This window comes from Eulemur rufifrons, chromosome 7 (assembly GCF_041146395.1).
Source record: "Eulemur rufifrons isolate Redbay chromosome 7, OSU_ERuf_1, whole genome shotgun sequence".
Classification (NCBI taxonomy): Eukaryota; Metazoa; Chordata; class Mammalia; order Primates; family Lemuridae; genus Eulemur; species Eulemur rufifrons.
In genome coordinates, this window is record NC_090989.1 from 227,818,394 (window position 1) to 227,826,072 (window position 7,679).

Below are 7,679 nucleotides of genomic sequence, written 5' to 3' on the forward strand. Positions count from 1 at the left end.
TTAGCCATTCTAGTAGAGGGAACAGTCAGGATATATATTCACATCTCATTTGTCCATTGTCCAGGAGGACCTCCACTAAGAACCTAAGAATGCCTTCCCAAGTTAGGCAAGATAGTTTTTAAAAGTTCATAAATCTTTTAATTGATAATTCAACTTCCAGAAATATATTCTAAAATTCTGAGACAAATGTGCAGAGATGTTTGAACAAGTACGTTAATTGCAACATAGCTTCTAACGGCAAATAATTGGAATCAGCCTAAGTATCTGTGTCAATTAGAATTGGGTTTATCTGCATACAGGAGAATATTGAAATAAGATAGAAATATATTTCTTTCTCACATAAAAGAAGTTCAGAGGTAGGCCATCCAGGGCCAATATAGTATCTTCACAGTGTCGTCAAGGACCAAAGTTTCTATCTTGCCAGTTCACCATTCTCAGGAAGCAGCTTCCATCCTTCAAGGTCATCTCATGATCCAAGATGCTGCTGGATCTCCAGCCATCACCTCTTCATTCCATGCAATAGGAAGTTGACAGGAGGCAAAAGCAAAAGAGAGCTGCTCTCAACTCAGTCAGCTTCCTTTGAGTAGTTTTTCTTCAAAGTGCTAGTAACTGTTCCATTACATCTCATTGGCCAAAACTTTGTCAATGGCCACAACTACTCCAAGGAGTCTGGGAGATATAACATTTAACTGGACATAATATATTCCTAAATGAAATCAGGGTTCTCTTATTATGAAAGAGAGTGAGAATGAATCTTGAGCACTCAGCTACCTGACTTTCCCCGAGTGACTCACAATATGATATTGGTGAAACAAAGTCATGATTTACAGAAATTTTATTTAAAAAGGAAAATGCTTATGATCATAAGTGAAAAAAGCAGATTAAAAGATATAAGTTCAATATGATTCCAACTTTTACTTTTATAAAACATAATATGCATAGAAAAGACTGAAATTATAAAGTCAAAATGTTATTAGTTGGGTCTGTAAAGTATTAATAAAATTTATGAATGATACTTTATCTTCTTCTTTATGCTTTTTCGTGTTTTCCACAGTAAACATGTGTTACATTTGTCATCAGAAAGTATCCAATAAACATTATTTCTCATTGGAAAAGAAGCTGAAGAAGGAAACATTTATGATACTCAGTGCTAAATGAATATGAGAATGCAACACTACTCCTTTTCTAAGCTTTCTAGACCCCAGTTCATCCCTAAACTTTCAACTCAAGACAAGCTTTCTCCATAAGGGCTCTAGTGAACACCCCAGTTGACAGTAATCTCTCCTTTTCCAAGTTTATGATAGGTGGTTTTAGTGGCACTGGTACAGACACCTGCTAAACTGAAGACTTGTAAGGTTATTTAAATATTTCATGCAACCTTATTTCTCCAAGTAGTTTATATGATCCATAAAGACAGGGCATTTGCCCCTTCTGGTGCCTTATAATAGTAAATGCTCCCGTAGTTACTTACTTAATGACTAGCAGGAAAAATTTTATTTGTATCCTGGTATGCACATTATATACAATAGCCTCTCATGGGGTCTAATTGCTATCGAGGATTTATATTGATAATAAATGAGACGAATGAGAAATGTCATTGCACTGAAAAAAATGTCCTTGTATTCTAGGTGACCAAAAAAAAAAAAAAAATATATATATATATACACACCAAAGCTTTGTTAATTCAGATTGTGGTTACTTAGAGGACAAACTGAAGTACTTACCTTTCTTTATCCCTGGAAAAGATGACTTGAAAGCAAATTAGCAAAAAATAAGATTCCAGGACTTCCAGACAAGATGGCAGATAGAACATCTCTCTAAGCACACAGAAATGTTGAATAAAATGAAGAGAAAAATTATTTCAAGAATGGCTTGACAGCAAAAAAGAGGAATCTCCTGATGCCAGAAATGAAGAAGGAAACTAAACCCACAGCGGCAAGAGGAGAGGAAGGTATGAAGCCCTCAGGGTGTCCTGAATTGGTCACCAGCCTTGAGTTTATCTGGAAGGCAGTTGAGCTGGGAGTCAGTGGGCCTCCCATGGGGCCTGTCCTAGCAAGAATGGGACAATCTGCTGCAGAGGCCATGGGTGGACAGCCCAGGCCAGGAAGCTTAGAGAATGTGGAAGAGCCATAGAGGGGTCAAGAGCAGTGGGGCAAAACTGACTTTGACCAAACTGAGAGATTCCAGGGATGTGCAACTGATAGCTGCACAGTGAGGAGGGGCCAGGCAAAGGAGGAGTGCCATTGCTGTAGAGGTCAGCGAAGACCCAGAGCCCACCCCAGGGCCCAGTGGAGACGGGACACTCCCTGCCTCTGCCACCATATGGCCATGTTTGCTACACGCATTCACCACCTCGGAGAGCAAAAGGGGTGTAGGTGGAAATGTGAGGAACTGGGCATATTTAAATCAAAAGACTGAAATTTAAACTTAAAGGGACTATTTCAATTATTGCACTGGACCGTACTTACTGGATTTGACTTAAAATTTATGTTTTTTCCTCCCACTTCTTTATGGATGTTAGTTGAAAATTAGATCAATTAATAGAAAATTTCCTTAAACTACATTTTCGCTATTCACCCGAGCACAGTGTAAGTAAATTTATAATCCTACTGTACTATATATCATTAAATTAAAAAAATTTTTTTTTGTTTTAATGTCCCTTTCAGATGGCTTTATTATTTCTGTTTTCAAGTCGGCAGGGGTGGGGGGGCAGGGAAGTGGATTCTCCTTCCAGAATCCAAAGTGTTAAATGGGCCAAAAGGACCCACCTTTAGTGTTTCTCTCAAATCAGATAATATCCTCCTCGTTTCTGGACCGAGGAAGACTTGGAATCCATGCGCCTCTCCTGCCTCTATGTCTGTTCTGCCCACAATGCCCTGGGGTCAAAAAGGTCAGTTTTCTTTTACTTCCTCTTCCTGTCTCCTCAGGGCTTCCCCTAGTACCAGGACCAGCTACATAATTTGGGGGGCCCAATTCAAAATGAACAAGGGCTCTTTGATCAAAATACTTAAGGGCTTCAGGGTAGTAACAACAGCAGAGCATTAAACCAAGTGTGGGGTCCTGTGTGACTGTGCCGGGCACATCCCCAGGAAGCCGGTCCTACCTATAGGTGGGCTTCAGGCTTCACTTTCCTGCATACTAACCTCTTCCTTTCTGATTCTGCCTTCGTGCTTACACCTTAAGGCAGTTGGGGTGGTTTCTCTGTACTTACAGGAAACTGGACATCAAGATTATTTTTTTATTGTGAAGTCAAACAAAATCTAACTTGATGATAAAAGTGGGTTGATTTTTTTTTTTTAACTAATAGTTCTTTCTAGAAGCCCTGCAGTCACACTGCAATGTGAGGACTCAGGATAGGGAAACAATACATCTGAAAATATTTTAAACGTAGGATCCTTGTTATAAAGGAAAAGAATGCAAATCCCCAGTCTAAGATTAGGAAATTATGAAACAAGAACAATTGGATTTGAAAAAGAACTAAGTAGAAAGCCAAGAAATGAAAATATACTCATTGAAACAAAAAATAAACAATTGAAAAGAGAATTAATGAACTGAAAGCTGGAAAAAAGCCAGCAAACATAGCACAAAAAAAACAAATTAAGAATAGGAGCAAGACACTAAAAGATATGAAGGATAGAAAGGGGACCATTCAGTACATTTCTATTATAGAAATTCCAGAAGAATAGAATAGAGACAATGAATGAGAATTTCTCAGAAACAAAGAAATACTTAAGATTTAAAAATAAATAAATAAAAACCACACTGAGTCATGAGCAGGATCAATAAAAAAAATTCCAACCACAGACACATGTAGTGAAACTACAGAATATTAAGAGAAAATCTTAAAAGCGATCAGAAAGAGAAGGCAAACCATCTCCAAATGAAAAATCACACATCCAGACAGACAACAAATCTCTCCTTGGAAGCAGCAAGTGCCAGAAGAGAATGAATTCTATCTTCAAAGTGTTCAGGGAGGAAAACTGACAATAGAATTCTATCCCCAGAGAAGTGATCATTCAAGAGTGAAAGTAATATTAATAATATATATATTTTTATACATCCAAAGCCCAAGAGAGTTAATTGACTCTCACCAAAAGAACTACTGAAAGAGAGACTTTTGCAAGAAAGAATAAGAAACCAAAGTGAAAATTGGAATTCAAAAACAACAGTGAGATAGGGGAAAATATGTTAACTAATAATGATAACCAATCTTTAAAAACAAGGTAGTAATAAAACAGACAACAGTAATATGAGAGACTGAAGGGGATTGTTTGGAGTAAAATACAACTGTACTAAATTTCTTGCTTATTTAGAAGAATATAAATTAAATTTAGTATTTTTTTTAAATAATATGAATTGTGTGTAACAAAATTTTAAAGGTACCTGCTGAAGGACTAGAAATAAAATGTGTAACTTTCAAACTAGAAGAGGAAATAAAGAAAAACAGACTAATTCAAAAGAAGACAAGAAGAGAGGAAAAAAGCAAACAAAACCAACCAAACCAAAATGTTATAGGTGATTTAAAATATGTCAGATACCATAAATAATACAAATAAGACTCATCCACTAATAGATATATTCATGGATAAATCAATGTTGACTAAAAAGGGACTTCTAAGATAATATACACAAAAAGTATGTAAACTGCCCTTTATATACATTTAAAACACAAGCACATGCACACACATATGCATATATTGTCCTTTGATACATAACAATGCATGTAAAAAGTATTAAAAATATTTTAAGAATATACCTCAAATTCATAACATTAACTGTCTCTGGAAAGGGGATGAGACAGAATGGGGAACAAAGAGGACTTTAATTTGTAATGTTTTATTTTTTAATTTTAATTTTTTTTTTTAAGAGACTGAGTCTTACTCTGTCACCCAGGCTAGAGTGCAGTAGTGTGAATGTAGCTCACTGAAACCTTGAACTCCTGAGCTCTAGCAATCCTCCCGCCTCAGTCTCCCAAGTAGCTGGGACTATAAGTGCATACCACCATGCCTGACTAGTTTTTCTTATTTTTTGTAGAGACAGGGTCTCACTATGTTGTCCAGGCTTGTCTCAAACTCCTGGCCTCAAGCAATCCTCCTGCCTTGGCTTCCCAAAGTGCTGGGATTAGAGGCATGAGCCACTGTGCCCAGATTTTTTTTTTTTATTTAAAAAGACTGAAAGCAAATATAATAAAGTGTTAATGAGTAGTGAGTATATAGGTTGTTTATCATTCTTCATACTGTTCTATGTTTTTTAAATTTCCAAAATTACAAAAATTAATCAAAAAGTCAAGATTTTGGAATATGAGGAGAAATCTTTTACATATCCCATAAAATGTTGAGTGCTTAACTTGTTACAAGGTAATAGGATAAATACTTAAAAAAACAAAAATACCTTTCTCTAGGAATTATTTATTACTCAGATTTTACATTAATTGAAAATGAACATTCCATTTAACTTCTCAGAATTAGTGAAATTTTCATGAGCAGAAACAGAAAAGAGTATGTAATTTGGATTGCTTAATGATGAACATCAAATGACAAGGAAAGATTTCGTTTTGAAAAAAATATTGTGGTTCCTTGAACCAGGGAGTATAAAACGGTGCCCAAAGGACTCTCTGTTACTTACTGATGGGTCTAAGATTTTTAAAATTAGTTTCTGAACCTATTCAAAGAATCCAATTTTATCTATAAGCTAGAAAACTGGAGCACAAAGAAGTCATTTTCAGAGAAAATGAATGCACAGTTTTCTTTAAAAAAAAAAAGGCATGCAGGATTCTGAATCTGCAGAAAAAAAAAATGAAACTCAAATTGCTTCTATTTGAGTTGTATTTTGGATCTAAAGGGTTTGATTTAATCCCTAGAGGGTTAATAGCTGTGCTTGGTTAAAAAGTAAATAAACGAGATCATTTTCTAAAATCTCCTCCTGTTCATGAAGTAAGTGCCAGCACAGGCCTGAGCTATGTATGGTGTTCGTGAAGTTTGACTCATAACTGGGATGGGAAAGGAGATTTTTGTCATGATAGAGGAAGTCTCATTCCACTCTCTTTATCCTTTACATAAAAAATACAGTCATTGTATTAAGCTTTGCCAACATCAGTGAAACTCAGGCAACACCCAGTGCCCCCTTTTAGGTGGCTGACTGATGTTCTCAAGGTCGTGCAGGAACATGGCCCAGGAACAAGGGGGACACCTGAGGGAGGCCTGTGACTACTAAAATTACACTGGGCTCTTAGTGCAGGGTCCCTCAGTCATCTAGCTCCAAATTACAATATTTCACGATTCACCCCGGGTCCTTTTGGCCTGTGAGGACATGGGAACACAGAGGGTAAAGCATGGCAGGGCATTTTCTTGGGGTAAAAACAAGAACTTTTTCTGATCCCCAGTATTAGAGAGCGCAGAGTGGAAACCAACAGCCTTGTCTCTTACAGAGGTCGCTTAAGCGAACTCTGCTTTAGGTTAGGCTTCCTCTGTGCAGGGAGGTTTCTTCCTTTGGCCACCAGGGGCTTTTGTGGGCAGAGACCAGGCTAGAGGACCAAAGCCAATGGGCCAGGTGTGGCGACGAGCAGTTCGGCTGGCCCTCGTTCCTTCGCGCCACTGGCTCTAGGAAACAACACGTTGATGGACAGATCAAAATACTGAATTGGTCGTAAATGAATATTCCCGGACATTGGCCAACAATGAATATTCTTAGTTTGGTGAACTATGGAAAGATTTTGTGAATTTTAAAAGAAAAATATATCCTCTAGTACACAGGAAAAGTCAAGTTTTCTACACATTTAACTGGTGTAAGGAGCCACTCTTTACGCTGAGATACTGGGTCCTCTCGCTTCTTCAAAGCTCCGGCCCATCGCGGTTTGTGGGCTCGTTGGTTTGGGTAGGAGGTCACTTAGCTCTTTGGCAAGTTATTTCAGCCTGGGCCATCGTGGTCACCTCCCAAGGCTCAGCTTTGTCTTTTCATCCCTGAGTGAACAACACAGCTTGACCCAACAACCTCTCTATTTCTCTCGGTCTCTGAGAAGCTCCCTCTCCTGACATCCCTGTGCCATTAAAGGCTAAAACTCTGTGGCAGAGGAGACCAGACTTCTGTGCCCCACCAGCCGAGTAAAACCACAGGCCGGGTACAGACGTCTGTGGCCCAGCAACCCTCAGAGCCTCCATGTCTTGTTCATGAAACTGCTTCCTATATGATCTGCTTTTGTGAAGTCTCAGTCCTTTGACCTCAGACAGCTTTCTTTAAAATATGAAAAGGTGGTGGAGGAGTTCACCAGCAGCAAAACTAATCTCTATTGAGCCTCTGGATTTCCAAAGTTCAGGGGCCAGGGTTTGTCTCTGGACTCAGCCCAGCTAAGAAATGATTAAGGCATTTCCAGAACTGCCTCTGGGCATTGGCACGTGTACCAACAAAACTGTTGTGTGTTGCCAACAAAACTAAGAACTGCATTCTGATTCCTCACCTAAGAGTATCTCTCAGCAGGTTCAAAGTCAAGAAGGTATCAAAAAACAGCCTTAATCTGGCGTAGGCTACAGCCTTTGTTGCTCTTGAGAAAGACCCAGACCCCTCCCCGAAACCACACAGCAGAAGAGCTCTCAGTTGTTTCCCCTGGGGCCTGCTTAGCCCTTGCACAGAGAAATATGTTCTGAATTACATGTGCCATACTCAATTGGGTGCCTGTGTTTGTT